Source organism: Procambarus clarkii, chromosome 46, assembly GCF_040958095.1.
Source record: "Procambarus clarkii isolate CNS0578487 chromosome 46, FALCON_Pclarkii_2.0, whole genome shotgun sequence".
NCBI lineage: Eukaryota > Metazoa > Arthropoda > Malacostraca > Decapoda > Cambaridae > Procambarus > Procambarus clarkii.
In genome coordinates, this window is record NC_091195.1 from 1572714 (window position 1) to 1582894 (window position 10181).

Below are 10181 nucleotides of genomic sequence, written 5' to 3' on the forward strand. Positions count from 1 at the left end.
GGAGACACCACTGTCACAGGGCCCACATTATCTCCTCTGAGGAGACACCACTGTCACAGGGGCCCACATTGTCCCCTCTGCGGAGACACCACTGTCACAGGGGCCCACATTGTCTCCTCTGAGGAGACACCACTGTCACAGGGGCCACATTGTCTCCTCTGAGGAGACACCACTGTCACAGTGCCCACATTGTCTCCTCTGAGGAGACACCACTGTCACATGGGCCACAATGTCTCCTCTGAGAAGACACCACTGTCACAGGGCCCACATTGTCTCCTCTGAGGAGACACCACTGTCACAGGGCCCACATTATCTCCTCTGAGGAGACACCACTGTCACAGGGGCCCACATTGTCTCGTCTGAGGAGACACCACTGTCACAGGGGCCACATTGTCTCCTCTGAGGAGACACCACTGTCACAGGGGCCCACATAGTCTCCTCTGAGGAGACACCACTGTCACAGGGCCCACATTGTCTCCTCTGAGGAGACACCACTGTCACAGGAGCCACATTGTCTCCTCTGAGGAGACACCACTGTCACAGGGCCCACATTGTCTCCTCTGAGGAGACACCACTGTCACAGGGCCCACATTGTCTCCTCTGAGGAGCCACCACTGTCACAGGGGCCACATTGTCTCCTCTGAGGAGACACCACTGTCACAGGGCCCATATTGTCTCCTCTGAGGAGACACCACTGTCACAGGGCCCACATTGTCTCCTCTGAGGAGACACCACTGTCACAGGGGCCACATTGTCTCCTCTGAGGAGATTCCACTGTCACAGGGGCCCACATTGTCTCCTCTGAGGAGACACCACTGCCACAGGGGCCACATTGTCTCCTCTGAGGAGACACCACTGTCACAGTGCCCACATTGTCTCCTCTGAGGAGACACCACTGTCACAGGGGCCCACATTGTCTCCTCTGAGGAGACACCACTGTCACAGGGGCCCACATTGTCTCCTCTTAGGAGACACCACTGTCACAGGGGCCACATTGTCTCCTCTGAGGAGACACCCCTGTCACAGGGCACACATTGTCTCCTCTGAGGAGACACCACTGTCACAGGGCCCACATTGTCTCTGGTGAGACACCACTGTCACAGGGGCCACATTGTCTCCTCTGAGGAGACACCACTGTGACAGGGGCCACATTGTCTCCTCTGGTGAGACACCACTGTCACAGGGGCCACATTGTCTCCTTTGAGGAAACACCACTGTCACAGGGGCCACATTGTCTCCTCTGAGGAGACACCACTGTCACAGGGGCCACATTGTCTCCTCTGAGGAGACACCACTGTCACAGGGGCCACATTGTCTCCTCTGGGGAGACACCACTGTCACAGCGGCCACATTGTCTCCTCTGAGGAGACACCACTGTCACAGGGGCCACATAGTCTCCTCTGAGGAGACACCACTGTCACAGGGGCCACATTGTCTCCTCTGAGGAGACACCACTGTCACAGGGGCCACATTGTCTCCTCTGAGGAGACACCACTGTCACAGGGCTTACATTGTCTCCTCTGAGGAGACACCACTGTCACAGGGGCCACATTGTCTCCTCTGAGGAGACACCACTGTCACAGCGGCCACATTGTCTCCTCTGAGGAGACACCACTGTCACAGGGGCCACATTGTCTTCTCTGAGGAGACACCACTGTCACAGGGGCCACATTGTCTCCTCCTAGGAGACACCACTGTCACAGGGGCCACATTGTCTCCTCAGAGGAGACACCACTGTCACAGGGGCCACATTGTCTCCTCTGAGGAGACACCACTGTCACAGGGGCCACATTGTCTCCTCTGAGGAGACACCACTGTCACAGGGGCCACATTGTCTCCTCTGAGGAGACACCACTTTCACAGGGGCCACATTGTCTCCTCCTAGGAGACACCACTGTCACAGGGGCCACATTGTCTCCTCTGAGGAGACACCACTGTCACAGGGGCCACATTGTCTCCTCTGAGGAGACACCACTGTCACAGCGGCCACATTGTCTCCTCTGAGGAGACACCACTGTCACAGGGGCCCACATAGTCTCCTCTGAGGAGACACCACTGTCACAGGGCCCACATTGTCTCCTCTGAGGAGACACCACTGTCACAGGGGCCACATAGTCTCCTCTGAGGAGACACCACTGTCACAGGGCCCACATTGTCTCCTCTGAGGAGACACCACTGTCACAGGAGCCACATTGTCTCCTCTGAGGAGACACAACTGTCACAGGGCCCACATTGTCTCCTCTGAGGAGACACCACTGACACAGGGCCCACATTGTCTCCTCTGAGGAGACACCACTGTCACAGGGGCCACATTGTCTCCTCTGAGGAGACACCACTGTCACAGGGCCCACATTGTCTCCTCTGAGGAGACACCACTGTCACAGGGCCCACATTGTCTCCTCTGAGGAGACACCACTGTCACAGGGGCCACATTGTCTCCTCTGAGGAGACACCACTGTCACAGGGGCCCACATTGTCTCCTCTGAGGAGACACCACTGTCACAGGGGCCACATTGTCTCCTCTGAGGAGACACCACTGTCACAGTGCCCACATTGTCTCCTCTGATGAGACACCACTGTCACAGGGGCCCACATTGTCTCCTTCTGAGGAGACACCACTGTCACAGGGGCCCACATTGTCTCCTCTGAGGAGACACCACTGTCACAGGGGCCACATTGTCTCCTCTGAGGAGACACCACTGTCACAGGGCCCACATTGTCTCCTCTGAGGAGACACCACTGTCACAGGGGCCCACATTGTCTCCTCTGAGGAGACACCACTGTCACAGGGGCCCACATTGTCTCCTCTGAGGAGACACCACTGTCACAGGGGCCACATTGTCTCCTCTGAGGAGACACCACTGTCACAGGGCCCACATTGTCTCCTCTGAGGAGACACCACTGTCACAGGGGCCCACATTGTCTCCTCTGAGGAGACACCACTGTCACAGGGGCCCACATTGTCTCCTCTGAGGAGACACCACTGTCACAGGGGCCACATTGTCTCCTCTGAGGAGACACCACTGTCACAGGGGCCACATTGTCTCCTCCTAGGAGACACCACTGTCACAGGGGCCACATTGTCTCCTCAGAGGAGACACCACTGTCACAGGGGCCACATTGTCTCCTCTGAGGAGACACCACTGTCACAGGGGCCACATTGTCTCCTCTGAGGAGACACCACTGTCACAGGGGCCACATTGTCTCCTCTGAGGAGACACCACTGTCACAGGGGCCACATTGTCTCCTCCTAGGAGACACCACTGTCACAGGGGCCACATTGTCTCCTCTGAGGAGACACCACTGTCACAGGGGCCACATTGTCTCCTCTGAGGAGACACCACTGTCACAGCGGCCACATTGTCTCCTCTGAGGAGACACCACTGTCACAGGGGCCACATTGTCTCCTCTGAGGAGACACCACTTTCACAGGGGCCACATTGTCTCCTCCTAGGAGACACCACTGTCACAGGGGCCACATTGTCTCCTCTGAGGAGACACAACTGTCACAGGGGGCCCACATTGTCTCCTCTGAGGAGACACCACTGTCACAGGGGCCACATTGTCTCCTCTGAGGAGACACCACTGCCACAGGGCCCACATTGTCTCCTCTGAGGAGACACCACTGTCACAGGGGCCCACATTGTCTCCTCTGAGGAGACACCACTGTCACAGGGCCCACATTGTCTCCTCTGAGGAGACACCACTGTCACAGGGGCCACATTGTCTCCTCCTAGGAGACACCACTGTCACAGGGGCCACATTGTCTCCTCTGAGGAGACACCACTGTCACAGGGGCCCACATTGTCTCTTCTGAGGAGACACCACTGTCACAGGGGCCACATTGTCTCCTCTGAGGAGACACCACTGTCACAGGGCCCACATTGTCTCCTCTGAGGAGACACCACTGTCACAGGGGCCCACATTGTCTCCTCTGAGGAGACACCACTGTCACAGGGCCCACATTGTCTCCTCTGAGGAGACACCACTGTCACAGGGGCCACAATGTCTCCTCTGAGAAGACACCACTGTCACAGGGCCCACATTGTCTCCTCTGAGGAGACACCACTGTCACAGGGCCCACATTGTCTCCTCTGAGGAGACACCACTGTCACAGGGGCCCACATTGTCTCGTCTGAGGAGACACCACTGTCACAGGGGCCACATTGTCTCCTCTGAGGAGACACCACTGTCACAGGGGCCCACATAGTCTCCTCTGAGGAGACACCACTGTCACAGGGCCCACATTGTCTCCTCTGAGGAGACACCACTGTCACAGGAGCCACATTGTCTCCTCTGAGGAGACACCACTGTCACAGGGCCCACATTGTCTCCTCTGAGGAGACACCACTGTCACAGGGCCCACATTGTCTCCTCTGAGGAGACACCACTGTCACAGGGGCCACATTGTCTCCTCTGAGGAGACACCACTGTCACAGGGCCCACATTGTCTCCTCTGAGGAGACACCACTGTCACAGGCCCACATTGTCACCTCTGAGGAGACACCACTGTCACAGGGGCCACATTGTCTCCTCTGAGGAGACACCACTGTCACAGGGGCCCACATTGTCTCCTCTGAGGAGACACCACTGTCACAGGGGCCACATTGTCTCCTCTGAGGAGACACCACTGTCACAGTGCCCACATTGTCTCCTCTGAGGAGACACCACTTGTGGGAACCGACCTGTGAGATTTATATTTATTTAATTTATATAAATTTATATTTACGTTAATTTATATACTTCGATAGCAATTTGTATAATGATAAGTGGACTGTATTTCTGCAATAATCTCATAATCTCACAAATCGATCCTCTACACATTAGGGGGGTTTATATTTATATATATGCAGCCAATCAAATTACAGTATTAACTACATACATTGATGAGGTTCCTTATCTTATAGTACAGCAGGTTAGTCCACCAGGTATAACTAGGGTGTAGACACCAAATTATCCTCTTTGAGGTAGCTTCCATATCACCCAGTAACTGGTGCACAAATCTTGCATCCTCGTCTTGACCTGTCAAAAGTGCGCTAGCTGTGAAGCCAGATACCTATATATGACAAGTATATCAGAGAAAACAGTACATGGAACATGAAGACCTGGCTTAATTACCTTTAGTTTGAGGCGATTTCGCGTTCTAACCGGCTAACCCTATATAATGACATTAATGGCCATAAATGAAAGATACATGGGTTTCGGAAAGAACACTTAACTTGAATTTGTTGACAGCGTGTGATAATGGTACACCCTTGGTTTCCATAACACTTCGTCCAAGTAAAATTAACAGGAGCCGAATTTGCTCCCGTGTGAGCCTCTGGTCTAGTATAAACAATAATGGCTGCCCTCCTTCCTCACTCTGACGCCTGGCTTACATTGTCCACATTTCAGAAGTGATAGAAGGGTCACATTTACTCTACTTTAATATTGATAATTAAGTTAATTTATATAAGATGTTTTTATGATGGTAAAGTCCAAAGACTAATGTATTTAAGAATAATTCCCAGCAGAATAGCTGGTGAATTTATAATGGTATGTGGTGATGATATCCCGTTTTCTTTAGACGGTAATTCCACTACAAGTTACGTTTTCTATGGGTAACTTGTTTATACAATACAGCTATTATCTGTATGATATATTAAATGGTGTCGGATTTTCCGACACCACTGTCACATGGGCCACAATGTCTCCTCTGAGAAGACACCACTGTCACAGGGCCCACATTGTCTCCTCTGAGGAGACACCACTGTCACAGGGCCCACATTGTCTCCTCTGAGGAGACACCACTGTCACAGGGGCCCACATTGTCTCGTCTGAGGAGACACCACTGTCACAGGGGCCACATTGTCTCCTCTGAGGAGACACCACTGTCACAGGGGCCCACATAGTCTCCTCTGAGGAGACACCACTGTCACAGGGCCCACATTGTCTCCTCTGAGGAGACACCACTGTCACAGGAGCCACATTGTCTCCTCTGAGGAGACACCACTGTCACAGGGCCCACATTGTCTCCTCTGAGGAGACACCACTGTCACAGGGCCCACATTGTCTCCTCTGAGGAGCCACCACTGTCACAGGGGCCACATTGTCTCCTCTGAGGAGACACCACTGTCACAGGGCCCATATTGTCTCCTCTGAGGAGACACCACTGTCACAGAGCCCACATTGTCTCCTCTGAGGAGACACCACTGTCACAGGGGCCACATTGTCTCCTCTGAGGAGACACCACTGTCACAGGGGCCCACATTGTCTCCTCTGAGGAGACACCACTGTCACAGGGGCCACATTGTCTCCTCTGAGGAGACACCACTGTCACAGTGCCCACATTGTCTCCTCTGAGGAGACACCACTGTCACAGGGGCCCACATTGTCTCCTCTGAGGAGACACCACTGTCACAGGGGCCCACATTGTCTCCTCTTAGGAGACACCACTGTCACAGGGGCCACATTGTCTCCTCTGAGGAGACACCACTGTCACAGGGCACACATTGTCTCCTCTGAGGAGACACCACTGTCACAGGGCCCACATTGTCTCTGGTGAGACACCACTGTCACAGGGGCCACATTGTCTCCTCTGAGGAGACACCACTGTGACAGGGGCCACATTGTCTCCTCTGGTGAGACACCACTGTCACAGGGGCCACATTGTCTCCTCTGAGGAAACACCACTGTCACAGGGGCCACATTGTCTCCTCTGAGGAGACACCACTGTCACAGGGGCCACATTGTCTCCTCTGAGGAGACACCACTGTCACAGGGGCCACATTGTCTCCTCTGGGGAGACACCACTGTCACAGCGGCCACATTGTCTCCTCTGAGGAGACACCACTGTCACAGGGGCCACATAGTCTCCTCTAAGGAGACACCACTGTCACAGGGGCCACATTGTCTCCTCTGAGGAGACACCACTGTCACAGGGGCCACATTGTCTCCTCTGAGGAGACACCACTGTCACAGGGCTTACATTGTCTCCTCTGAGGAGACACCACTGTCACAGGGGCCACATTGTCTCCTCTGAGGAGACACCACTGTCACAGCGGCCACATTGTCTCCTCTGAGGAGACACCACTGTCACAGGGGCCACATTGTCTTCTCTGAGGAGACACCACTGTCACAGGGGCCACATTGTCTCCTCCTAGGAGACACCACTGTCACAGGGGCCACATTGTCTCCTCAGAGGAGACACCACTGTCACAGGGGCCACATTGTCTCCTCTGAGGAGACACCACTGTCACAGGGGCCACATTGTCTCCTCTGAGGAGACACCACTGTCACAGGGGCCACATTGTCTCCTCTGAGGAGACACCACTTTCACAGGGGCCACATTGTCTCCTCCTAGGAGACACCACTGTCACAGGGGCCACATTGTCTCCTCTGAGGAGACACCACTGTCACAGGGGCCACATTGTCTCCTCTGAGGAGACACCACTGTCACAGCGGCCACATTGTCTCCTCTGAGGAGACACCACTGTCACAGGGGCCCACATAGTCTCCTCTGAGGAGACACCACTGTCACAGGGCCCACATTGTCTCCTCTGAGGAGACACCACTGTCACAGGGCCCACATTGTCTCCTCTGAGGAGCCACCACTGTCACAGGGGCCACATTGTCTCCTCTGAGGAGACACCACTGTCACAGGGCCCACATTGTCTCCTAAGAGGAGACACCACTGTCACAGGGCCCACATTGTCTCCTCTGAGGAGACACCACTGTCACAGGGGCCACATTGTCTCCTCTGAGGAGACACCACTGTCACAGGGGCCCACATTGTCTCCTCTGAGGAGACACCACTGTCACAGGGGCCACATTGTCTCCTCTGAGGAGACACCACTGTCACAGTGCCCACATTGTCTCCTCTGAGGAGACACCACTGTCACAGGGGCCCACATTGTCTCCTCTGAGGAGACACCACTGTCACAGGGGCCCACATTGTCTCCTCTGAGGAGACACCACTGTCACAGGGCCCACATTGTCTCCTCTGAGGAGACACCACTGTCACAGGGGCCACATTGTCTCCTCCTAGGAGACACCACTGTCACAGGGGCCACATTGTCTCCTCTGAGGAGACACCACTGTCACAGGGGCCCACATTGTCTCCTCTGAGGAGACACCACTGTCACAGGGGCCACATTGTCTCCTCTGAGGAGACACCACTGTCACAGGGCCCACATTGTCTCCTCTGAGGAGACACCACTGTCACAGGGGCCCACATTGTCTCCTCTGAGGAGACACCACTGTCACAGGGCCCACATTGTCTCCTCTGAGGAGACACCACTGTCACAGGGGCCACAATGTCTCCTCTGAGAAGACACCACTGTCACAGGGCCCACATTGTCTCCTCTGAGGAGACACCACTGTCACAGGGCCCACATTGTCTCCTCTGAGGAGACACCACTGTCACAGGGGCCCACATTGTCTCGTCTGAGGAGACACCACTGTCACAGGGGCCACATTGTCTCCTCTGAGGAGACACCACTGTCACAGGGGCCCACATAGTCTCCTCTGAGGAGACACCACTGTCACAGGGCCCACATTGTCTCCTCTGAGGAGACACCACTGTCACAGGAGCCACATTGTCTCCTCTGAGGAGACACCACTGTCACAGGGCCCACATTGTCTCCTCTGAGGAGACACCACTGTCACAGGGCCCACATTGTCTCCTCTGAGGAGACACCACTGTCACAGGGGCCACATTGTCTCCTCTGAGGAGACACCACTGTCACAGGGGCCACATTGTCTCCTCTGAGGACACACCACTGTCACAGGGGCCACATTGTCTCCTCTGAGGAGACACCACTGTCACAGGGGCCACATTGTCTCCTCTGAGGAGACACCACTTTCACAGGGGCCACATTGTCTCCTCCTAGGAGACACCACTGTCACAGGGGCCACATTGTCTCCTCTGAGGAGACACCACTGTCACAGGGGCCACATTGTCTCCTCTGAGGAGACACCACTGTCACAGCGGCCACATTGTCTCCTCTGAGGAGACACCACTGTCACAGGGGCCACATTGTCTCCTCTGAGGAGACACCACTGTCACAGGGGCCCACATTGTCTCCTCTGAGGAGACACCACTGTCACAGGGCCCACATTGTCTCCTCTGAGGAGACACCACTGTCACAGGGCCCACATTGTCTCCTCTGAGGAGACACCACTGTCACAGGGGCCACATTGTCTCCTCCTAGGAGACACCACTGTCACAGGGGCCACATTGTCTCCTCTGAGGAGACACCACTGTCACAGGGGCCCACATTGTCTCCTCTGAGGAGACACCACTGTCACAGGGGCCACATTGTCTCCTCTGAGGAGACACCACTGTCACAGGGCCCACATTGTCTCCTCTGAGGAGACACCACTGTCACAGGGGCCCACATTGTCTCCTCTGAGGAGACACCACTGTCACAGGGCCCACATTGTCTCCTCTGAGGAGACACCACTGTCACAGGGGCCACATTGTCTCCTCTGAGGAGACACCACTGTCACATGGGCCACATAGTCTCCTCTGAGGAGACACCACTGTCACAGGGCCCACATTGTCTCCTCTGAGGAGACACCACTGTCACAGGAGCCACATTGTCTCCGCTGAGGAGACACCACTGTCACAGGGCCCACATTGTCTCCTCTGAGGAGACACCACTGACACAGGGCCCACATTGTCTCCTCTGAGGAGACACCACTGTCACAGGGGCCACATTGTCTCCTCTGAGGAGACACCACTGTCACAGGGCCCACATTGTCTCCTCTGAGGAGACACCACTGTCACAGGGCCCACATTGTCTCCTCTGAGGAGACACCACTGTCACAGGGGCCACATTGTCTCCTCTGAGGAGACACCACTGTCACAGGGGCCCACATTGTCTCCTCTGAGGAGACACCACTGTCACAGGGGCCACATTGTCTCCTCTGAGGAGACACCACTGTCACAGGGCCCACATTGTCTCCTCTGAGGAGACACCACTGTCACAGGCCCACATTGTCTCCTCTGAGGAGACACCACTGTCACAGGGGCCACATTGTCTCCTCTGAGGAGACACCACTGTCACAGGGGCCCACATTGTCTCCTCTGAGGAGACACCACTGTCACAGGGGCCACATTGTCTCCTCTGAGGAGACACCACTGTCACAGTGCCCACATTGTCTCCTCTGAGGAGACACCACTGTCACAGGGGCCACAT